The 25,665-nt window shown below is 43.3% G+C and overlaps 2 long non-coding RNA genes and 1 pseudogene across 2 annotated transcripts in view; all 3 read left to right on the forward strand.

Annotated features, from left to right (window-relative positions):
• The first annotated feature begins 12,651 nt into the window (after nucleotides 1-12,651).
• On the forward strand, nucleotides 12,652-14,057 carry LOC121826102 (uncharacterized). The gene is made up of 3 exons (XR_013049447.1): nucleotides 12,652-13,201; nucleotides 13,397-13,505; nucleotides 13,674-14,057. It is a non-coding gene; the product is annotated as an uncharacterized LOC121826102 (long non-coding RNA).
• A 4,541-nt stretch (nucleotides 14,058-18,598) lies between these two features.
• Nucleotides 18,599-20,198, forward strand: LOC102917257 (tetraspanin-7 pseudogene; annotated as a pseudogene).
• Nucleotides 20,199-24,853: 4,655 nt separating this feature from the next.
• Nucleotides 24,854-25,665, forward strand: part of LOC121829489 (uncharacterized) — a 92,904-nt gene continuing 92,092 nt past the window's right edge. Inside the window, exon 1 of the long non-coding RNA XR_006072371.2 lies at nucleotides 24,854-25,255. This is a non-coding gene — a long non-coding RNA (uncharacterized LOC121829489). The remainder of the gene's footprint in view (nucleotides 25,256-25,665) is intronic.

A 25,665-nucleotide genomic window follows, 5' to 3' on the forward strand; every position in this document is an offset into this window, starting at 1 on the left:
GTACTTACCACTAATGAATGTGCTAAGGGCAACCTACAGCCTACAAGGGACAAAAGTTTGTGAATGGCTTACTGACCCCAGTTTCCCCACAGCGCACTGAGAAACAGTCCAGGCATCCATCTACACTGACTAGATGGAGTAGTCTGAGCGCTAGTTGCCTGCTGAGGTCATCTACTCTTCTAGATTCCATGCCCCACTCCTCAGACCCTTCTTAGAGTTTCTAGGCTCAGTTGCTAAAAGAGCATTTGCTCCCTCTCTCAGGGTCTAGATAATAATAGTTAATTTTGTGTGCCAACTTGCCTGGGTTGGGATGCTCGGACAGCTGGAAAATATTATTTCTGCATGTGTCTGGGAGAATGTTTGTGGAAAAGATTCGTAGTATCTGGATCAGACCAAGGGAAATGTGGCCTGTAGGAGTTGGGGAGATAGCTCCGTGGAGAAAGTGCTTGATGTGCAAGCATAGAACCTGAGTTCAGATCCCCAGCACCTCTGTGAGAGCTCAGTGCAGGAATGTGCATCTGTAACTGCTGAGGAGTGGAGGTGGGCAGATCTCGGGGGCCACTGGCCAGACAACCTAGTCAAAGCATTGAGGTCCAGGTCCCATTGAAAGACCTCGTCTCAACAATCAACTAAAGAATGATGGCAGGATAACAGCTGCCAACCTCCAGTTCTACACTCATGAATAGATCTGTAACTTGTGGGTATACACAGGCATAACCCCTCCCTAAATCATATGAAGAGGGAAAAAAAGGGACAATACGTGAATAAATACAAATCCACCCTGTGTAATGTTGGAGCTAGACATTCACCTTCTCCCTCTCTTGGGTGCTGACCTTCTGAGTCTCTTTGGACTCTGGGATTTATACCAGTGGCATTTGGCCTTGGTTTAAATTACATGTCTGGCTTTACTATGTCTCCAGCTTGCAAATGGGTTTATAGCTCTTCTTGGTCTCTATAATTACATGGTGTAGCTCTCAATGAACCGCCAACCATGGTTTTTTCTATCCTACTGGTGAACCAGAGTGATACAGTCCGCACTGGAGAGAACACCAAATCCAGAAGCCCTGATTCCTGTACTGGAAAGATCCATGGACAAGAGGATGGGGTGGTATGCCCAGCATCGCAGGACCTGATCAGGGAAGGCTCTAATCAAATGTGCTCTTTCCTGGCTCCTCTATCCCCTTTAGCAAAGTCTTTCTTTGTTATTTTATTTTAAACTGCATTTTAAAATTACTTGTGTAGAAATGTCTGTCCTGCATGCAAAAGCCAGAAGCCCCTGCTTCCTGTCTCAAGAGGAGAGAAGAGGTGAGGAGGGCTGGGCAATAACAGGTCTAATTCTCATAGCAGAAGGAAGAGACAGACTGGCAGGAAGGACTCAGCATGCTTATTGGAAAACCAGGGACAAGTATTCATGGTCAAAATTCTTTCCCCACGCATCTGTAACATTCAGCCCATTTTCTCTTGGGGCTAGTTTCAGTGGCCTTGCCCCAGGTGCAGATTCTAGCCATGACACTGACTCCCTGACCCAGTGGAAGAAATCCAAACTCCTTTTCATCCCCTGGAGGTATAGTCCTGAGCTCTGTTATGCAAGTCCAAGAGACATATGCTTACAGAAAGGAGCCTTCACTGTAGGAAACCACAGCTGCCTGTGAAGTAACCATTGCCACAGCAAATTGGAAAGCTAATCTGATTTTCAAAGTGTGGACAAATATCTGCTTAAACATTTCTCAAACTTGTCAGGGACTGGAATCTACAATTATTTCAAACCAAGGAAGCAATAAGTACCCATTCTCCATTCTCATGGGCCCACCTAAGTTGACTGGATCACAGGAGTGGTCATCTTGTTTTACAGGGAGACACAGGTAGGTCACTGTAGATAGGTCACTGAGAGGAGTTGAAGATTAGAGGAAGAGATGAAAAATGAGCCCATTTAGGTAGACCTGAAACCTGTTCAGCCCACTGCTGCTGTCTGAATTCTCTCTTGGTTTCTGGGGCCAGACAAAAGCTAGACAGTGTCTTTAAATAGTCACAGGCAGGAAGATTGGCACAGGTATTCTCCACAGTGGTGGTGGTGTGGGAACACGTATGTGGGAGTACAGTGTGGGAAATAAGTTCAGAATTAGGTTATTTGAAACATCAATGCAAATTTGAGTGTCTCAGCTGGTGGGCTATGTAGGGCAGTTCCGGCTCTTGGGCTTGGGGTACTGAAATTTTCTGTTTATTACAAGCGACAAGGATTTAAGAAAGAGATTGTAGACACCATTGGGGATGGGGAAAGAGGGAAGGTCATTATGTTGTCATATAAGTTCTGAAGTTAGAAACGAGAAGTGAGTGGAAGGGAGATGCTTTTAGGAAAAGCAGACAGTGGAATTAGCCTGGGTAAGCTGAGAATGAAATCCTTGAAGACTCGGCATAGGAAAGAGTCCCACCACCTGCTACTCTACTCCTGAGGACTTGTGAGAAGGGGTTCTGTGCTTAGGGTTAGGCTACAGATGGGGTGTGGAAGCTGTTTTATTCATAAGTATTTAGCTATCATAAATTCATTCATCCACTCCATAGAGGCAAATCTAGTGACCCAGACATTGTACTTGGCCCAGGGACTATGCTGATCAACTCACCCATTCACTGACAGTAGAAACACCAATCTCTAGGGAAGCATAAAGCTGGAGAAAGTGGTGGGCAAACTGAAGCTTGGTAGAAGGTATACAGTGGCGAGAGGGATTTCAGACCAAGCGAAGATCTTGTGAAAGTTTAGGCAAAAAGGAACATGGAGCACTGAGCTATCACAGCATGGCTTGGGCTCACCGTGTGACTTTGGCTCAGAACAAGGACAGCAGCAGGAGGTGGGCTGGGAGATAAGCAGAGCCTCATAGACTGTGCTTAGCACTGTAAGCTTGCTTTTTAAGGCAGCAAGAGCCCCCGAGGCAGAGAAGTGATGTGCTAACAACCACTAACATACACTGAGTGCTTGCTACCTGCCAAGTTCTTTGTGCTACTCATATTATGATCTGACCTGTCCTTAAAGCTACACAGTTGGGACAGGCAGTTTGGAGGACAGAAGATTCATTTCCTTTGGGCTGTAACAGTTATTATTTATGTTTTACAGATAATGAAACTGGACTGAAGGAAGTCACATGATTTGCTCACGCACATATAGTAGAGACAAACTTGGTCACAGCTTTGTTTGTCTGGCTGGGAAAGCTCTCGTTTCTGTGCTCCCTGGACTGTCATCCTCTTTGAAAGGATTACATCTCAGAGAAATGGAACAAATGGGAAGCAAAGAGAGCCAGTGAGAGTTTGCACATCAGTCCTTCAAAAAATATTGGCCATGGCCAGCCAGATCAGCAGGCAAGGAAGAAAAGTCTATTGGAATCAGAAAGAATAAGAGAGGGAAATATTTAGGGAATATAGGTGCTTACTGGCACTTTCACATCTTGCTTTCTCTGTGTCTGGCTGGTGACTCCTGACTCAGCCTTCCTCTCCCCAGAATTCCCCTCTTTGCTTGTCCCACCTATACTTTCTGCCTGGTTACTGGCCAATCAGCACTTTATTTATTCATCAATCAGATTAACACATTCATAGCATACAGAGTGATATCCACAGCACTACAGCTGTACCCATATGCATATACATTGTTCTGCTGATGGGCAGCTAACTTGTTTGGTATCTTGTTTTTGGTTGTGAGTCTAGCCTTTAATAGCTGAGCCATCTCTCCAACCCTTGTTTTGGTATTTTAAAGTATACTCGCTGGGCAGTGGTGGCACACACCTTTAATCCCAGCACTTGGGATGTGGAGCCAGGTGGATCTCTGTGAGTTCGAGGCCAGCCTGATCTACAGAGCAAGATCCAGAACAGGCACCAAAACTACACAGAGAAACCCTGTCTTGAAAAATCAAAATAAATAAATGAATAATAAATAAATAAATAATACTCTATGGATAACAAGAATAGGCCCCCAATCTACATTTTTCTTCATTTTTATCATGGAATTATGCTCAATTACATAGATGTTAATGTCTACAGATAAGGGGTTACTTATCACTAATCCTATAGGTTACTCTGTTTTGAGATTTGCTAATTGTTAAGTATCTTTTCTTATAGAACCACTTCTCCATTGGTAAAACTGAGTTTTTACCCCATTTAAGTTTCCATTTGTGATTATAGGAATGCATAGATGATGGAAATACATGGTCAAAACTATTTTAATAACTCATTGAAGAAAAGGTATGGAATTTGGAATTGCAAAAAGTCCAGGCAAAGGAAACAGACTAACAACAACTTCCCTGACAGACAAGAGATACCCACCTTCAGGTTTTTGGTCAGGACTTTCCAAGGGACCCCCAACTCCAAACAATGTAGGCAATAGAATTGCTCTTTGTTACCTGCCAGGACTTGAAGGTGAAGCCTTATTGTTAAAGACACCACATATTTTAGTCACAGGACTTGGAGACGTCAACTTGGTACTGATGTAGAAGCCTACTCTGTCAGCCCTGGGTCTTTATAGTATTGGAAGGTGTTATTCGAACTGCCAAGGGAGACAAGTTAGCAACAGTCTGACCCTGATGTGAAGCCTATTCATCACAAAGATGACCAACCCAACTGATAACCCCAGTGATGCAATAGTGGTTATCATGGGGGTAGCCAACAGCTGTATAGCTAGACTTAAAGCCAACTTAGTAGGAGGGAACTCATGCCTTGTACTGTAGACCGAGCCAAGCACCTGTGGCTAGAGAGGACATAAATCCTAGAGGAGGACCAATCACTACCATCTTATAAAATCATGGAGCTTCCAACAGCCTTCTGAATACTTACCTTTATACCCATAGATAAGTGTAGCTCTTATCCTTTATCAAAGAAATTTCTTTTTGCAGCAGAGAGTAACTGACCATAGGGTTCCCAGCTCCAAACAGGACATTGTGATGCCACCACCTCTTACACGTAAGGCTCAGGTACATCATGAAAGGTGTAGAATGGTTATAGCCAGAAGACTGGGGCAACTGTTGCAAGGTAGTGTCTTCTGGATATGACAGGGATTTTGTGTTCTTGAGATCTCAACAATATGGTTGCCTGCATAACTCCTGCACAAGACCTCACCAGTCACCATGGTAACCTAGATGGGGGAAAGTTCACAAGGCCCTACCCCTAGATGAAGAGCTATAGGCAGTCAGTTGTTGTCCAGGGAGATTTTCTTCAGGCATGAGTCCCATGAAAGGTTGCCCAATCTGAAGGGGTCAGCACTAAACACATGTATGTAAGGGCAACACTAATTGCACTCAGTAGGTTTACATACATGTGTATGTACATATGTGGTGTGTGTGTGTGTATTTAAAATTATAGAAGAGTATATGAATTCTAAACAAGACTTTGGTGGGACATGGGAGGAATTGGAAGGGCAAAGGGAGGAAGGAAAAGGGTATTCATGTGTGAAATTCTAAACAATCAAAATTTAAAAATAGCCAATGCTGTGCTCTAGAACCTACATTCCTTTATTCAAATAATTTTATTTTTTTTGTGGATTCTGTACCTGAGCACTGCATTTTAACTGTTTCTGTTCCTGCCTCTCTCTTTCTTCAAACCCTCCTAAGTACTCTACCTCCAAAATCATGACCCCTTCTTTATTATTATCACACACACACACACAAACACACACACACACACACACACACACACACACACACACACACACAGCAGTTTGGACACATGTATAACCCACTGAGTCCATTTAGCTTTGTTTTATATCTACATCTTGGGAATGGGCAACCTATGTGGGAGCTTGTTCCTGGAGGGGAATATTATCTTAAGGTGTGTTACTTTTGTTTATGCCGCATTTGTTTAACTCTGTGGAACTGTGTTACTGTGCCTGTCTAAAACACCTGATAGGCTAATAAAGAACTGGATGGCCAACAGTGAGGCAAGAGAGAGAGAGAGAGAGAGATATGTGAGGCTGGCAGGCAGAGAGAATATATAGAAGGAGAAAAGAGAAAAAAGAGGAAGAGAAAAAGATCTAGCAGCCAGAGAAGGAGGAGGACTCCAGGGACCAGCCACTCAGCTACACAGCAAGCTACAGAGTAAGAGTAAGATTTACAGAAGTAAGAGAATGAGAAAAGCCCAGAGGCAAAAGGTAGATGGGATAATTAAAGTTAAGTAAAGCTGGCAAGAAAGTAAGCTAAGTTAAGGCTGTGTGTTTATAATTAAGAATAAGCCTCCGTGTGTGATTTATTTGGGAGCTGGGTGGTGTACCCCCCCCCCCAAAGAGCAAAAGAGTAAATAAACAAAACAAAACAAAACAAAACAAAACAACAGAGACTGATATTCTTTCTGTGATGGCTAATCTTATGTGAACTTGGCACAAGCAAGAGTTACCTGAAGGGAGGAACCTCAACTACTGATTGATGGGGGAGGGCCTATCCCATTGTGTGTGGTGCCCTCCCTGGACTGGTGGTCCTGTGTTCTATAAGAAAGCAGGTTAAACGAGCAATGAAGCATTTGTCTAATTATTCTTTATCAATAAAAACTCAGGAGTCAGATATTGGGGTAAGAACCTGACTGATCAGAGAAGCAGTAGAGAAGTGATCTCTCTCTCTCTCTCTCTCTCTCTCTCTCTCTCTCTCTCTCACACACACACACACACACACACACACACACACACACACACACACACACACACACATTCTTAGATCCCAAAGGGTCAAGACCCTCTCTACAACTCTCCCTACAACTTCCTGTGTCTATCTGTCCTCAGTCCTCCAAAACCTCTATGGTGGATTATGGTCAGCTAGTAGCTAGCTCTGCCCTCTGGTTCAAAACAAACTTTACTGTCAGTCTCGGGAGCCTCAGAATGTGATCGAAATATTGCATAACAGAGCAAGCCGCTGCATGCCTTCAAGGCCTCTGCATCAACTTCTGTCTCCATATTCCTTCCCTGTTTGAGTTTCTGTCCTAGGCTTCTTTCAGTGGTGGACTACAGTGTGGAAGTGTAAGCCCAACAAACCCTTTCCTCCTCAACTTGGTTTTCGGTCATGGTGTTTTATCATAGCAACAGAAACCCCAACTAAGACACCCTCATCAGGAATCGACTGCCGCTCGCTCGCTCGCTCGCTCGCTCGCTCGCTCGCTCTTCATCTAGGGGTGGGAGCATGTAGAATGTCCCCTGTCCACGTTGGTGTACCCACTGGTGTCATTATGCTCATCTTGTTCAGGCAACTCCATTGCTGAGAGTTCATGGGTGCAGCTTCCCTGACATGTATGGAACTATCTCACAACAGATGTCCTGCTCTTCTGGCTCTTACAGTCTTTCTCCCCCACCTTCCATGATTTTCCCTGAGCCTTAAGTGTGGCGGTAACGCCCGCATTACTGATACCCGTTTACCATGTCTGAGCGAAGGGCTGCGGATTAATTCCAGTAATCAGCATACCTGGAGAACTTACCGACGTCGTAGCTGTTCCTGGCGAACTTACCAACGTCACCGCTCCGTGTGTTGAGTTCTGAATCCTCTTCGACCCCTCTCCTGGTGTCCGAAGTTTCCTTCCCGGGTTTCGGCACCAGTTGCGGCGCGCTCCTCGGCCAGAGAGGAAGAACGACCACCACGCGAGGATTCTTCTCAGATCACACTTTATTGGAGCGCCTCTTGATTAAGGGAGAGCAGGAGGTGAGGGGGCGGCCCGAGGACTAAACTGCAGCTGCTTATATAGGAAATCAGGCAAATGTGCCGTACTGTGATTGGGTCCCGCCAGAATGCTAGCACAGGGAGCCACAGGATAGGCTGAGGACATAAGGCCAATTACCATACTCGTGTATCATAGCCAAATATGGAGTTGTTTACAGCTAGGCTACCAGGAAGCCAGTGCCATCTTTGAATAGCGGCTCCCTACACCTTAAGTGTAGGGTTGCTTCGAAGATGTATCCTTTGGGGTCTTGCACCCCACAGCCAGTTATTTTCTGCATTTTGATCAGTTGTCGATCTCCATAATAGTCTGCATCTGTTGCAAAAAGAAGCTTCTTTGATGAGGAATGAGAGCTTCACTTATCTGTAGTATAAGGATAAGTATTTAGAATACAGTTAGAAATGATATTGGCTTAGGAAGGTGGCAGTAGTGGGTTCTTCTCTAGGGTCTATGACCTCAACAGACGTGTAGTTGGCTAGGTTTGCAGTACCAGGCATGACTCCTCTCCCATTGAGCAGGCTTTAGTTCAATTAGACAGCTGTTGGTTGCCTCAAAGACAAAAGTGCCACAACTACATTCTTGCTAGTCCAGTCATTGTTGTGGTTCATAGGCTTTATAGCTATGTAGGATTACGTATCGATTCCTCCTCTCTCTGGGCAGCTTGCACAGCATCTTCTGATACTATCGTAGCCAGTTTTCAGTAAGGAGGTGTCCAGCTCAGTTCCAGCTTGATTCTTTGAAGTCTTGTGTCCACTTCAGATTGGACCTTGAAGTCCTTGTGTCTTCAGCAATCGGGTTACCTTCAAATTCCACACCAAGATTCTTGAACTTTGGGCCATAACCTCACATGGGGTCCCTGCAACTAAATATGGAGTTTGCAAAAAAAAAAAAAAAATGCAGACAGTAAAAGGTTTCCGAGTCCACAATGAACAAAAATGGATCCAATCCCAACACATAATGTATTCCAGTCACGCTTGCCTGTGTTGTACCTGCACTCTCACTGTAGCCTAGGTTCTGAAAACACAACGTGTGCACTTTGCACTGTGAATGTCACCATACTGTGAAACACCAAAAAAAAAAAAAAGCCTCCAAAAACAAAAACCACCTGAAACACTTTTGCTTAGACTCAAGACTATTGTATTTTATGAATTACAGTGCTTTTATTGTATTGTATTATTATGGTTTAATTATGGAAAACAAAAAATTTTTAATGTTACCCTGCAGTTACTCCTCAGCATGTATCAAATTAGTACATGTGATTGTGTTGTGTTAGGCAAACAAGCATATCCATCTCATTAGTGTGCCAATTTCCTTTAATATTCTATAAATAGTAAATGTATACACACACCAAAAAGTTTAATTTTTTTGGTTTATTATCAGTAAATACTTACTATGTGTATCTATTTTATATACCTCTATTCTTTTTTTTTGTGATTCACTTTGGGTTTTTTTAATTAAGAAATCTTTTTCATTTTACATACCAATCAGAGATCCCCCTCTTCCCTCCTCCTGCCCCCGAGCCTTCCCCCACAACCCACCCTCCATCCTCCCTCCCCACCCCCGACAAGAAGGCAAGGCCTCCCAGGGGGAGGCACATCCAGTAGAGGCAAGTCCAAGTCCTTCCCCCACCTCAAGGCTGCAGCAGGTGTCCCATCATAGGTAGTGGGCTCTAAAAAGCCCGCTCATGCATCAGGGATGGATTCTGATCCTACCGCCAGGGGGCATCCCCAAGCAAATCAAGCTACACAATTGTCTTACCATGCAGAGGGCCTAGTCTAGTCCCATGTGGGCTCCACAGCCATAGATCCATCTTTCATGAGTTCCCACTAGTTTGGTTTGGTCGTCTCTGCAGGTTTCCTCACTATGATCCTGATGCACTTGCTCATAGAATCCCTCCTCTCTCTTCTACTGGACTCCTAGAGCTCTGCCTGGTGTTTGGCTGTGGATCTCTGCATCTGCCTCCATCAGTCATTGGAGAAAAGCTCTGTGATGACAGTTAGTGTATTCACCGATCTGATCATTGGGGCAAGCCAGTTCAGTTCAGGCACCCTCTCCACTATTTCTAGTAGTCCAGGCTGGGGTCATCCTTGGGGATTCCTTTCAACTTCCCTAGCACTGGGCTTCTCTCTATCCCCATATCTTCCTCCATCATGGTATCTTTCTCATTGCTTTCCCACTCCATCCCTGTTCCTGCTTGACCATCCCATTCCCTTATGTTCTCATCCCCCATGCCTTACTCTCCATTGCTCACTCCTCACCCCCATTTTGTTCATGGAGATCTTATCTATTTCCCCTTCCCAGGGTGATTTATGTATCCCTCCTTGGGTCTTCCTTGTAAGCTAGCTTCTCTGGAATTGTGGGTTGTTGTCTGGTTATCCTTTGCTTTACTTCTAGTATCCACTTATGAGTGGGTACATACCATGTTTGTCCTTCTGAATCTATGTTACCTCACTCAGGATGGTATTTTCTAGTTCCCCCCATCTGCCTGCAAATTTCATGGTGTCATTGTTTTTCTCTGTTGAGTAGTACTCCATTGTGTATATGTACCACATTTTCTTTATCCATTCTTCAGTTGAGGGGCATTTAGGTTGTTTCCAGGTTCTGGCTATTACAAATAATGCTGCTATGAACATAGTCGAGGATGTGTCCCTGTGGTGTGATTGAGCATTCCTTGGGTATATGCCCAAGAGTGGTATAGCTGGGTCTTGAGGTAGATTGATTCCCAATTTTCTGAGAAACCGCCACACTGATTTCCAAAGTGGCTGTACAAGTTTGCACTCCCACCAACAATGGAGGAGTGTTCCTCTTGCTCCACATCCTTTCCAACATAATCTGTCTTCAGTGCTTTTGATCTTTGCCATTCTGGCAGGTGTAAGATGTTATCTCAGAGTCATTTTGATTTGCATTTCCCTGATGACTGAGCAATTCCTTAAATGTCTTTTGGCCATTTGAAATTCTTCCTTTGAGAATTCTATGTTTAGCTATATAGCCCATTTTTTAAAAACTGGATTGTTCATTATTTTGATATCTAGTTTCTTGAGTTCTTTATATATTTTGGATATCAGCCCTCTGTCAGATGTGGGGTTGGTAAAAATATGTTCCCATTCTGTAGGCTGTCATTTTGTCTTATTTACTATGTCCTTACCTCTATTCTTAATGTTTGTAAAAAAAAAAATTTCAGGCCCAAAGGGGTCATAAGTAAGAAAAATTTAAAAAAGGCTTTTTAAGAGACCTGTAACTCCTAGTTGTCTCATCTTTTGTGACATTTACAGCTACTGATATGTAATGTCTAGGTTTATTACCTAAGAGAAGACTGCAAAATAGTGATATTCTAAGTTTGTGACTTCTTTGAGAGTTTTTAATTGGATTTCTTTGACTTGTTACTCAGTTATTAGTTAAGAAAAGGTAGAATGAATAGCAAATTCTTTCTTTGCATCTATTTTAAGATCATAAACTAATTCCTGTCAATCCTTAAAGATAATCTATCTTCAGGAATTGAAGTCATTGTAACTAATGGATACACACACACACACACACACACACACACACATATATATATATATAATCTCTTTACCTCTGTCTCTCTCTGCCTCTCTGTGTCTCTTTCTCTCCAATTGTGCATGCATGTGGAGGCCAGAGGACACCCTGGGGTGTTTCTTCCAGCACATTGTAACCCCAGTCTTCCATTTAATCACTTGGTGAGGTGACTGGAGTGTTCTTATAACTTTACTTGTGCTTCGTTGATTATTCATGAGATTCAGTACATTTTTATTTGTTTATTGTCCAGTTGGGGTTTCCTGTTGTTGTACCTCTGTTTACCTACTTGCCTGACTATCTTTCTTTAGTTAGATTGGTTTATTGTGCATTGTGGACACAGGCTCTCTGAACTTTAAATTTTTTTCCTTGCTTTTTATCTTCACTGTGTAATGATGTCTCTTGTTGAAAAGAAGTTCTTGATTTTTATGCAGGTGAATAATAACCTTATCCTTAATGACTAGTGCCTTTTATGTATTTTAAGAAACATTTATCTATCAAGAAGTCATTAAGATTAATTACTGTGCTGTTTTTCATATTTAAATCCATATTACATTTAGAGTATTTTGTATACGTGGTAAAGTAGGGGTCACATTACTCTCCCCTACCCATTAATATCCAATTTTCAACTTCTTAATCTAAAGAAAATTAGTAGATACCTTCTTGCTTACCTCCTTGGATCCAGGGACAAAAAGAAGTAGTTCTACATGTTGACCTACTTCTCTGGGTTTGACCCATTTCTCTGGGTTTCTATGTTGTCCCACTCCTCACTACTTTTAGCTGTCTGGTGTCTTTAAGAAGACATCTTGTATTTATGTGTTGTTCAGACATTTCTGTTTGTTCTCAGAGACAAAACAGATAAAAGTTCCATAGTCCATTACCATAAAAAGATCAAAGTTCAATGGTTTACCCGGATAAAAGTCACGCCACTTCTCACGTTTCCTATTTGTTGCCAATAATGTCTAAAGTAAAATAATAATGCATTGGATCATCCCTTTGAGACAAACATTTCAGTCTCTGCAGAACACAGTGTACATTCCTTGCCATTTTACATGGCTACCAGGAAAAGATAAGTTGTCTGGGATCAGATGTCCTTCTACCGGAGGTTCAGGTAGTACCAACATGAACAGTGTCATATGTACATGAAGAGAGAGGGGCAGAGAATGAGAATGTTCACATTTAATTGGTTTATCATAATAACTCATTGAGGGATTTGACTCCTTTTTCTTCAAAATTGGTTGGCCCAGGAGGAGTATTGTGTCAAGGAAAAATTTCAGATTATAGCTTTCCCAAGGTCAGTTTTCTTCTACTTTTACTTCTTCATTAGTCCTCATCAGTGAAGTCTTGACATCCTGTCCCTTTGAACCTTGCCCCCTGTTGAGAAACATTTGCCTTGTGATGTCCCTTCAAATATCATGCATGGCAGCATTCTAGCATCTTGGAACTGAACATTTGGAGCTGAATCCTGCTCCAGGTTTAACAACAGAAGATCAAAGAAATGCTCGGCATCGCATGAACCTACATGGACACCCAGAGACAGGCAAAGCTTAGGACAGCAGCAGTAGAGAAGGCTAGCTTGTTCCTGTGGTTGTTTGTAGATAATTACCAGTGGGATCATGAGAAAGCATCAGCAGGGAAAACAAGGGCTCAACAGAGGCCATCTAACTATAAACCTCTGCATTTGAATACAAAGGTTGAATTTGGAGGATGTGGGGGCCAGTTCAATGTGAGCTTTTAAGCCAGGCAAGGGAGGCTTAAAGTCTTCCCATCATCAATGAGAAAAATTTAGAAAGATGAAACCAGTGAAATGTCAATATTTAAAAGCTCCAGCAATAGATGGAGTAGGTAAGGGTTAAAGTGTCCACTGGAGAGGAGAGGTAGATAAGCTAGGGATTTATGTCTGTCACCGTGGGAAAGGACATGGTCCTGAAATCAGAAACAGTAGGTTACTAAAGAAGAATATCTTAAAGATATTGAGAAGGCAAAGATTGGATGGTACAAGGTGATCTAAAGTCTACAGAACGTTCTTTATGAATTCTATTCTTTATTTTTGGGTGAAAATTGTTTAATTGGGAAGAGAGCTCAGAAAGTAAAAACTGTAGGTGCTCATAATAAGAATCACTGGACACACCAAGCAGTGAGTGCCAATGGTAGATGCACAGCATATGCTACAGTTCCCTTGATTTTTTTCTTCTAGGAGGACATCCAGCTTATATCTCAGAGCAGCAAGGTCACCCACAATAACAAGCAAATGGGTGCCCCTCCCATTGTGGACTCATCTACGACTGGTTGGGGGTCCTGCGAAGGTAAGTCTAGAGCATTGTCCCTTGGTTAGTACTTCTCCTATCTAGATCTGTGGGCCTCGAACTCCAGTGCTCACTGCCTTTAACACACAGAATGTCTTTGTTAGCATGGGTGTTTGTTGCTATTAGTAGAAATTATGTGAAATGACAAGAATGAGCTGTGTCTTACAGAAAGTGACTAAAGAGTGATGCAAGCAGGCTGATGGACTTAAAACAACCCAGTAATACCCAACAGGTAAGGAATGTGAGGTTGCTGGCTATAATGAATGCTAATAAGGAGGAACTTCTTCCTTCGATTTTTCAGTACCACCACGTCAGTCACCTAACTAAAATGTATCTTGCATCTCTGGGTTGAGAAATGGATGACTAATGAAATGCCTCATATAGGCAAACAATGACTAGGTAAGACAAACTAGAAACTAGAGAAGAAAGTTGGTTATACTATAACCCCCAAAGGACATATCAGTTTCTTTTGCAGGTGGAAGAATGAAAGTTAACATATGAGCCAGTCATGGTAATGTATGCCTGTGGTTTCAGCATTGGGAAGGCTGAGGAAGAAGGCAAGTTTGAGGCTAGCATGGGCTACAAAAAGAGACTCTCTCAAATAATGAAAGGAAAATAAATTAAGAATGAAGACAACATGTTTTGTAAAGGTTGAGCTGAATAAATGACTAAAGATTTTAATGCTTTTGACACTCATATTCATTCCGCCGCCGACTTCCTCAGAGGATGTACCATTAAGTCATGATTGACGTCATAGCGAGAGACCCACATTTCACTTCCCGCCATCAGTACCTCCTAATTACAAGTGGCTGTAAGATCTTCCTTGCCCTTCTGTTCATGTCCTTTGCCACTGTCCTGGCTCAGACTTTTTACCTGGCTATCTCAACACCTCCCTTCATCTGCCTTCTCTTCCTTTAACCCCGTCTTATTCTGCTTCTGCCTTAGAAACCTTTGCCAGAGTGGACCTCCTGGAACCCAGACGAGACCACACTAGTCCACTGTACGAGATATCTTCAGCGTGTCTTATTACCCAAACTGGTGCCCTGAAGTTAGACTCTGACCTGTGGACATTTTTTATCTTCTCAGGTCAATATTCACTTGTAATATGGATCCTGGAAGATTTTATTCAGGGCAGCAACCCTAAGTTGGTTATTGTCAGCCCACTTCCTCATTATTTGACTGATCCATACTAGCTCCTGAGATTGCATCCCTCACCTACTGGGAGAGAGCTCACACAGGCTGCCTCTTCTTGCATCGTTCCCTCCAGCTCCATCTGCCTACCACACTACAGAAAGCTTTTAGTTTGAGAACAGGCTGAGCTTCGGGGGCCTCCACACCTTTCCACATGATATTCACACTAAGTGAAGTGGTTTTGTTTTCACAGGGTTTCACTAGGTAGCCCTGTCTGGAACTCACTGTGTAAACTAGGATAGCCTCAAAAAGCCCAGAGATCCTTTTGCTTATCACATCCTGGGATTAAAGATGAGTCCCTCACGCTCATCTTGAAGTGTTTTTATATCAGTGCTTACTGACTAATACAAATGTCCCATACTTCACAAAGATTTCTCTGGTCTCCCCAGATTAAATGGGCTACTCTTGTCTTTAGGTCCATTAACTCAGCAGTCCACCCATCCGTTCAACAATATACTCTGTACCATTTGGGGATATCAGGTACAGAGCAGGGTATTATGAACATAAAAACACCAAGACATAGATTTGCTCCAAGTTTTACCTCTCACACTCACACTCATGGTCAGGCACACTCTGGCAGAGCGGCCTGTCTGGAGTGAAGGGCATGTACATATCATGGAGGAGGCACAACTGGAAAAATGAGTAGGCTGGAACATCTCTTCTCTGGAAACACGAAGTAGATCAGCTAGGAATCTGTGGCTGAGATTTTGGCAGCACATAGACTGAAGAGCTGAATCAAGGCAGCTGCAGTGAGGAGGGCGAGAAGGAATGGATTACAGGACTCTGCTGGGGGAGATATGGTTGCCACACTCAGTAACTGACTGCTAGAAGTGCAGACAAGAGGAAAGCACCAGTTTTCTGGGCTGCTGACTGGAAATGCAAGTGTGGCCATGAGAAATACAGGCTGGAAGAAAGAGCCAATGGAAGAGTGATTTCTTGAATGGTTGATGTGCCCTGGGACATTCAAGTATATTACAGGGCTGCACTGTGGAGGGCATGCCCACCTGGGCAGTAGCTAAACTCATTTTGTAAGTATGGTAGAAAGGAAGAGGAATCCAGCTCACTCTAGGACTTGGGAGAACAGCAATAAAGGTCAAGAGAGACAAAAGAGAAACTAGAAAGCAGTAGAGTGTCTCAGACCCAGATTCCATATGTGACCATAGGAAAAGCTAGTTCTGCTGACAACCCCCAACATGGCAATAATTTGTGATTTCTGTCTGCCAATATTGAACTATTTAGTTGTGTCTGTCCTATAAGTTATTGATCATAGGCTGCTAATAAGATACCACTAACCCCTCTAATACTTCTACAATTATTTCCCCGGAGCAGGAGTCCCTAAGAGTGCTGAATTTCCTCATGAAGCCGACGTTGTTGTTTTAGCTTATACATGGCTGTGGGAAGCTTTGTGATCATCTTCAGTCATTCATTTACATGAAGAGCATATGTTGCAACCAAAAAATTTACAAATGAAAATTTAAACTCCCCAGAAGTCCCACAGTAGCCCACCAGTGAACCCCCTGATGTATCATAGGCCAGGTTGTAGCTGAAGTTATCCTGTTCCTGTCCAGCTCCAGTGGCCCTCAGACGCAAGTAAACACACAGAAACTCATATTATTTACAAACTGTATGGCCTAATGGCTCAGGCTTCTTGCTAACTGTTCTTATATCTTAAATTAACCCATTTCTATTAACCTATAAGTTGCCATGTGGCTCGTGGTTTACCTGTATCTTTACATGTTGCTTCTCATCATGGTGGCTGGCCGCCTCTCCCTCCCTCAGTCTTCCACTCCCCAGCATTTTCCTCTCTCTTTGTCCTGCCTATCCTATAATTCCTGTCTGGCTACTGGCCAATCAGCATTTAATCAATCAATCAATCAATCAATCAATCAATCAGAGCAAACATTCACAGCATAGAGAACATCCCACAGCACTGGGCCATTTTTGTTTTGTTATGGAATTCTGTTTCCTTTCTTTTTTAGTCTGTACTTTCTTCAATGCACATTCAAGGAAGCTGGGCAACCTTGCTTAGCTGCTGCTCTGTTCTTAGTGTCTGCCATAGTGCCTAGAACACGGTACATACTCTCCAGGCTTTGCAGAGTTCATGAGGGAGCTAAAGGCTCTTTCTGTGCTCTCTTGCCTCTCCAACAAGCTTTGTCACTTCTTGTTGTATCTGGCTTGTGGTGTTATAAGGGCAAAATGGTGATCTTCCATAATTTTCCAATTAAACAAGAAAATGGCAAGGGAGGGTCTCTAAATGCCCACTACCGTGGGAGAAGACTTAAAGCCAGAGAGTTGTTCATGAGCACACACATTTCATCTATAAACAACACAAGTCCTGCCTGGAGCTGGATATCCATGGGGACTGGTAAACCTAAAATATATAGCCTGGAGACTTAGGGAAGAGTTGATGTTCCAGCTCATGTGCCAATTCCTCCTACTTAGGTGAGGTTTGCCCATGGTGTAGCACCCACTCATACTTTGGAAGGTAATCCACTATACTCATAGTTCATCTCTTTGAGCATTAGTCTCATCTAAAATCTACACAGAAACACCTAGATTAATATTTGGACAAATATTGAAAAAACTAGCCCAGAAAAACTAACAAAATTAACTATCACAGTATCCAATGCTGTGGGATTCAAAGTCATAGATGTTGCCAGTTTTTGTGGGTGCTCTTATCCTCCCTACCTCGAATGCCTCCACAGTTATCGGCACTGACCTCAAGTCACACAGATGATCCCACTTTTAGCAGGGACAGCTTTTAAAATTGAGTGAAGATTCTGGTGAATCTCACCCAGGCTTGTGCTCAGCAACCCAGTAGATAGTCATGGATGATCCTTTTTGGCTTCAGAATTCTTACTAGGAACATAGAATCCTTATCAGCAACTTTCAGCGGTTCTTAAGTTACCTTCCTCCTGCTTCAGCAGGAGCATAATACATAACTGTCTAGAATAAGTTTATTATTAGCAGGTAGGTCCCTACTACTCTGTATTAAGCATTGGGCTCTTTTCTGAGGGCCATTTGAAATAAGTTATGGCAGTAACAAGGATACAGTCCTTGGTCCCTTTGTATTTAAGGAAATGAATGTCCCAAAGTGATGAGGATTTCCCCAATGTTCCTTGGCCTACTTATCCACTGCAGCAAAATTCATACCCAAAGCTTAGCTGTGGATGACATGTGCTGTTCTGTCAGCTCAGGAGTTTGTGGGTCAGGAATTCAGTTATTCTCTGTGCCACAACTACTGAATTCTAGCTAAGTTGGTTCACATGACTAGGGGTTGCTGAGATCAGTTGTGTAGTGGCTTAGTGCTGGCTATCTTTCGGATCCCTTGCATGTTTTTCAAGTCATGTTTACTAGGATGGGATTTCCAAGTTCACTTTCTGCACCTGCCCTTGGTTGGACCTGACATCCTCCTTTCTATCGCTTGGGCTTCCTGACAGTATGGAAGTCCAGGGTAATTGGACTTCGTCATGGAGCTGGCCTCCTCCAGGATAGAGATTGCAAAAATTGACAAGACTTCTTGGGACTTGTCTTTCCAAATCGCCATGTCTGTCATGATCTATTGGTCAAGCAAATCATTTAAACCAGCCTACATTTAAAAGAAGAGAATGGATTCCATTTCTATAAAAGAGCGATAACAAAAACTTTCAGCCATCTGTAATATGTAAGAGTCAAGACTGAGACATAGAGCTCAGACTTTTCCTTTCCTTCAAAAGCCTTGCCTTTTCTCTCTGTTCCTTGGTGTCTGGCAGTACCCGTATGCAGTGGCCACAGGGTTCATCATTATGAGCAAGGACCCTGGGTCACAATGTAAATAGCTAGCTAGCTGCAAGAGGGCCATGGCTTGACAATCTGTGACATGTCTGGGCGGAACAATGAGAAGGGCCAGCACCAATATCCTTCTTGGGGGGGGGGGGAAGGGACATCAGTGCCATTCCTCACCCTGTGGGTGGGCTAGGGCTGGAGAGAACAGTATTTCAGCAATGAAGGGGATACTCCAATGACCAGTGCTAATGAGGGACAGGAACAGGAGAGGGAGGGAATTCATTGCCAGAGAGTGGAGGATTAAGGCGAATGGGGAAGAAGTGGGGAGATCCAGCCTTCCACTGTATCCACCTCCCAGAAGGAATGAAGCCAATCTACTGTCCTCCAAACACAGGAAGCAAGAACTTCATTCTCTGGAGTCTTTCTTTGCCAATCAGACTAGCAGAAGTCAGTGAAGTCTCGGGAGAATTGAGCAAGCCTACAGCAAGGATCGTATAGGAAGGGTCAGCTGGGCAACACTGCCCTTTCTCTCTCTGGGAACAGCTTTGTGGCAGTGAGGAGAATGGAAACCAAATTTGTGCTAATCTGTCTCAAAATCCTCCTCCTCTTCTACTCCTTTATCTTTTGGATCACCGGGGTGATCTTGTTGGTTATTGGAGTCTGGGGAAAGCTTACTCTGGGCATCTACTTATCTCTTATTGCCAGGAACTCCATAGATGTCCCCACATTACTCATTGGAACTGGCACTATGATTGTTAGCTTTGGTCTATTTGGATGCTTTGCTGCATGCCGAGGAATCCCGTGGATGCTGAAGCTGTACTCCCTGTTTCTGTCGCTGGTGTTCCTGGCTGAGCTTGCTGCTAGCATTTCAGCACCTCTATTTCACCGTGAGATCAAGGACAGCTTCCTGAAGATTTACACCGATGGTGTGCAGAATTATAATGGCAAAGATGAGAAGAGCAAGGCGGTGGACCAGGTGCAGCATAGTCTGATCTGCTGTGGGGTGAAGAACTACACCGACTGGAAAACAAGCCCTTACTTCCTGGACCATGGCATCCCCCACAGTTGCTGTAAGGATCCAAGTGATTGTAACCCTCAGGATCTACACAACCTGACCATAGCTGCGACCAAAGTTAACCAGAGGGGCTGCTATAATCTGATGAGGAGTTTCTTAGAGAGAAACATGGGGGTCGTTATTGGACTGCTCTTTGCAGCCACATTCTACCAGTTGATTGGCATAAGGCTATCCTGTTGTCTGTCCCGGTACATCATAGCCCATCAGTATGAGATGATGTGAAAAGTTTTCCAACGGCGATAGAGTAAGAAGCCTGTTTCAGAGAAGAACTACTCCATCCTCTGAAAGACTTGCAAAGAACATGAGCACACAGAGCTCATGTGCCCTGCTCTTGCTGCCCTCTTCCTCAGGTCCCACACCATACAAGTTGCTGACTCTCCTACCTGATCTCTGCTCCAACTCTGCGCTCACATGAAGTGGACTGTTCATCTCGTGAAGCCCTGGTGTGTTATACAGTGTACCTGGTGGCAGCTAGTCATGGTGAACGCCACCCAATGGCCCTGTGCATGCAAGCTCCTCCTCATGTGTTAGGTCCAAATGCAACTTATTTCGGGAGGCTGGTTATCACATCGTCACTGGCCTCCTGTGGCCCTGCATGCAGTATGAGTGACTGTCAGCCCTTCGTCATGATCCATAAATGGCATGCACCTTTATAGAGATAACCAGATGGTCATTATCAGCTCTTTGGGTTTAATCTTGTTTGCTTTGGTTTTCATTTTGCTGGGGGTTTCCCTACTTTCTTTAGGCTGCCTAGAAGAGCTGAAGAGACACATTAGTAGGTATTCATGGGGAGAAGAGAGCATGTGTTATGGTGGAAACTGTTGAGTGTACAAGTGGATAGATATAGGATATTAATGTAGATTATTGCATATATTAGTAAACTAATCTAGTAAAATATCAGCCTTAGATAAATTGCATTGTCATGGATTCTTGTATATTGATGCAAATGTAAATTATTTTTATATTCTTATTCCAGATATTTGTATATTGATACAAATATAGAACCATATTTGTTGTAATGTACATATATTTCTACTCTTATTTGAAATGTTTGTATATTGATACAAATGTAAAATTATACTTGTCATATTGTATGCATGTTCTGCCTCTTTATCTTTAGGATATTTGGTATATTGATACATATTTATGATTATTGTCATATTGCATATTATACTATACATTCCTACCTCTGCTTTAGCTTTATTGTGTATTGTCACAATTTTGAAGCCATTGTCCTTTTACTGTACATTTGCTTACAGACTGTTTACCCTGTTTATGTGAAGTTTAAGTCCTTAGGTTATATGGGTAGATAAGACTTACAGATTCATAGTCACCTATGCTTGTCATCTCTATAGTTATGTTAGTTAGGTTGTGCAGACTTACAGAAACATATGTCAGATGGATAGGTAATCTTCAAACACTTCATAGACCTAGAGAATATGGCATTTAAATGTTTTGATAACTTGGGATTTTGTTGACATGAGATACGATTGCTCCTGGCAGCACCGATATGATCCCGAGAGAATGCTGGGCTTCTGAGATATTTCCATTTGGAAGTTTGTCTTCACCTTGGCATAAAATGGCCTACTGGGCAAAGAACTGCCCTTGCCTAGACTGCTGACAGTAAAATGGTCTGACAGATACTCAAGGTCTGTAGCCAATTTGAATGCACCAATGATGCTGAGAAATCTTAGGTGACTGTCCAGGCTGCCAGCTCTCTCCGTCTACTCTCTCAAGACTCCCGAAAGTTGTTTGCATCCTTCTCCTGTTTCTCGGGTATTATTATATTCCTTCTCAGGTCTTTGATGGGATTGAAGACTAACAGTTATAGTTACAATCTTCTTGTATCTTAGCTAGAACATATTACATATTAGATTTAGGTTCTATAGGATAGGACACCTTTTGGAATAATCTTTGCAACATGCCATTTACCTATGCTCCAGACTTCTCTGGATTTTAGTATTTCACTGTGTGTCTCTTGTTTGATATTGTTCGTGTTGGTTGTAGTTCCATCTTGTCTAGGCCATTATCCCTTAATCCTCCTGGACAATATTTGATAATCATTTCTATTGTATACAGTTTTGTATTAGGTTAGAACTTTATTTAGACAAAAGGGGGGGATGTAGTGGGTAGCTGATCCAGCTTTGACCTAGAACTAGTACGCCTAATGAGGCTTCCGGTGACTGCCATGCCTACCTATGACCTGCCCCTGAGGTTGGGCCAAGATGGGAGCCCTTAAGACCCAAGATCCAGATGTGCCGGCTCTCTTGGTTCCTGGTGATCCTGGATGTTGGATGGTAGACCGAGTGAAGTTCTCCAGAGAACCCAGCTGGACTGCACCTCACTTCTGAATCCTGTAACCAACCAACCCCTTTACTGACTGTAAGTTATCCCCAAATAGACCTTTTTAACTACGTGGAGTTGCCTTAATAATTCCCCCAATATGCAAGTTCTCGCTACCTAGTTCCACACTTGGGTATGTAGAGACAGCTTACTGGATGTTGGCCATGCAGTAGAAGCCTGCACAACCCTGTTCCAAGGCTGTGTTGTTTCTTCCTTTGAAGGTAATGATGCCAACTCTGGTGTTTTTTCCACCAACTAATTGCTGTTGTTTCTTTACTTTTCATTCTCTGTATTTTTTTATTGATTGACATTATAGACTTTGAGGGTCTCAGATCAACTTGAAAATGGGTGTGAAAGGGAAACAAAAGTCAATGTTTTGAAAAGATCTTTAAAAACAATGCTTCTGGGGCCTCAGGGTTGACTCAGTTGGTAGTGTTAGCTGTGCAACTATAAGGATCTGAATTGTAGCCTCAGAACCTGGGTGAAAGCTGGCTGCAATGGCTTTCACTTACTATTCCGGTGCTGGGGAGGTAGACACAGGTGGATCTCTCACACTTACTAGCTGGCTCACACAGCCTAGTTTGCAAGCCACAGGCTAGTGACACAAGTGGATCTCTCACACTTACTAGCTGGCCCACATAGCCTAGTTTTCGAGTTACAGGTCAGTGAGAAACCCAGCCTCAACAAACAAGATGGATAGTGTGCGGAATAACAGCCTAGCTTGACTTCTGGCCTCCACACCTCCATACATGTACACCCCCATACACACGTACACTCACCTCAAAACAACCTCCTCTGTCTTGTCTAGCACTTCAACACAATGCACTGATATTATAAGCATTTGTGATGTATGCATTAATAAATAGAGGAATTATGAGTAGTCAAAATACCAGAGGTGCCTCAGGAGCTCCTGTGTAGACTGTTCTTTTCCACTTCTCTGTCTCACTGGCAATCACTGGAAGTTACCAGAGATTTGATAATGACTTTTTTAGGGTATTGATAAAGGCTCTCAGGGAATAACCCTTCTTTGGGCTGCTCTTTGTGACCTGTTAGGTCCTCCAGTGGGGCACTTAGGAATGCTTCTTTTCCAACACTAGTTTTTCATGCAGTTAGTTGCTTTGCACTTGGAATGTGACCTTTGCTTCCCATACTGAATTTTCTCCTAACACGATGATAGCCTAGAGACGAGAGAAAGAAGTTTGCTGAGTATTGCACTCTGTTTACTGCCTCTTATCAGCCAATCATTTTTACTAATAGACACACATGAGTCATTGTGCCAAAGTCCGGTCATGAGTCACCGTCACTCCAGTTGTGACAATGGTGCCACATTCTTGTCCAGAGATAGGGCTGAATGTGATCCTTCCCAGCAATAGCTGATGTCATGAAAACTCAGTGAGATTCTGGGAAGAGATCTTCTTCTAAACAAATGACAACGAAAGGTTTTATTTTCCTGTCTTTTTTGAGCAACATGTACTCCAGTACATGAGTCTCTTGTAACCATCTTGTAACTGTGAGGGAAAAGGAAAAAACAAAAACAAAAACCCTAAGCCATACTAAACCTAACCAAATACCCCAGGTACTTGGATTTGCAAATCAGAACCACCCCACAGCCTGTCCTCTGTGTTTTATGTCATTCTCCAGTTTTATGTTTCTTTGGGCTCCAGCCACCCAGCTCTTGGAGCCTGATCTGCATTTCAAATAAAGACCTGGCTCGGGAGTCTCTTGAATATGGCCTAGAGAAATCAGATACCCAAACTCCCAGCTCAGAATTCCATTCCTGGTTTATTTGAAACATGGAGGAAGTGGTGCAGAAAAGAGAGAGACAGAGACAGAGAGACATATAGGAACTGGAATAGAGAGAGGTGATGTTAGAGAAAACTCAGATTTCTAGTTTTTTCTCTTCAACTCCATGCACAGACCATAGACTTCTACATTTGGTAGAGCCATTGAAGAACTTGTGTTAAGTCAAGCCCTCCTTGAAGAGACATTGACTATGATATCACACCCCCTTCACCATAGACTGACTATACTTGGACTGTGGGGCTCTATGGCTTTAGCAGGGGGCAGAAGGGACAGATGGTGGTAATTTCATATCCTATATTGTAATGACACTCTTGTACCCTGTTTTGGAAAAGGAATCTGTGCGTGTCTGTTATTGCCAGGTTAGCATGGACACAGGATTATTGATCTGTTTGTTCTCAGTGGATTTCCCTTTACAGCCTGGATACCCCTGGAGGGATATCAACAAGGGTGACACCAGCAGAAATAAACTTGAATTTAGATTTCATGGACTACCCAAAGCCAGACAGCTACTGAACGAGAAAAGGAGGAGGAGGGTGACAACAAGGGACTCACAGATGTCACATGTCTCAAAAGCATGGCTGACCACCTGACCAGAGGGGGCAAGACTGAGCTTTGAACTGATTGACTCTTTTCCCTGCCCCCTCCTCCTCAGACAATCTACAGCCTGGGGAGAGATGGAAGAGAGTTTCAGGGTGTTAATCCCCTGTCCCAGAAATGTGAAAGATCTGATTTGTGTCTCTGCTCATGGATGTTTCTAAGTGACAGACAGCAACTAAACTCCAGTATTCGCTTAGTTTCATGATGGAAAACCTGGCATGTTAGAGTGGTCAGCTTTAAAATACTGTTACCTGAATCCTCTCAGTTTCCTGACTATGGTGTTCTTAGGCTTATATTAACTTAACTGTGGATGTGAATGACCACCTTCTATAGTGAGTTCCATGTTCATTATAGGGCCCTGGAAGTTCTTGAAACTGCTGGGTCATCTCTTTCTGGCTCTATCACCACATTGATACTATGCCCCCCCCCCCCGCCCCAACCCCCGGCTCCTGCATTAGTCAGAATGTGAGTGTGTGTGTGTGTGTGTGTGTGTGTGTGTGTGTGTGTGTGTGTGTGTGTGTTTGGGTATTTGGTGATTGGTGGCCTAGCCCTGTGTCCAGAGGGCCAGATACTATTGCAACTTCCCAGCCTAGGCAGGCCCACTGACCTGGATCAGACATACCCATTTCCTAGCAGGCTTTGTGTAGCCTCCCTGTGAGGGTCCCAGACACTCTTGGCTCTTGTGTGCTCACTGGTCAGCCTGCCTGCATCCTAGAGTGATGCTTGTGCTCACCCAGTTTTTGTAGGTCAGCTCCAGCTTGGGCACCCGGATGAATTTTTCCATCACCCAGGCAGTTTCCACGGCGTCTTGAATTTGGACTTTAGCCCTTCCTTGGTTCCCTGTTACACATTTACAGTTGCTCCCACGTCACTGCCTCACAGTTCTTTTTAGAAACGGTTTCCTCCTGTGCTGAAGCTATCCACCCTCTCACCATCTTCTGATCTGTCCTGAAATCCCTGTCTCCTGACTGGAGTGGTAGGTTGAGTTTCAGGGCTAAGTATAATAATGGTTTTGGTAATTGTGTTGATTATTTTTCTCATTTCTGTTATCAAATGCCAGACCAAAAGCAACTTAACAGAGGAAAGCTTTGTTTTGGCTTACAGTTTGACAGGTTGTAAGTCTGCCCATCATGGTGGAGAGGCCATGGCAGCAGGGACAGGGGACTACATTGCATCCACAGGCAGGTCACAGAGGGTGATGAATGCTTATGCTCAGCTCACTTCTGGCTTTTTATTAGTCTTCAACTCCAGATCATGGGGTTATGATGGATTTTCCCCCTCAGTCAATCTACTTAAGAAACCCCCTTATAGATATGCCAGAGATTTGTCCCTGGGTAATTCTAGATCCGGTTAGGTTGACAATATTTATCATCATAGGTGATGAAA

Source organism: Peromyscus maniculatus, chromosome 1 (assembly GCF_049852395.1).
Source record: "Peromyscus maniculatus bairdii isolate BWxNUB_F1_BW_parent chromosome 1, HU_Pman_BW_mat_3.1, whole genome shotgun sequence".
Taxonomy (NCBI): Eukaryota; Metazoa; Chordata; class Mammalia; order Rodentia; family Cricetidae; genus Peromyscus; species Peromyscus maniculatus.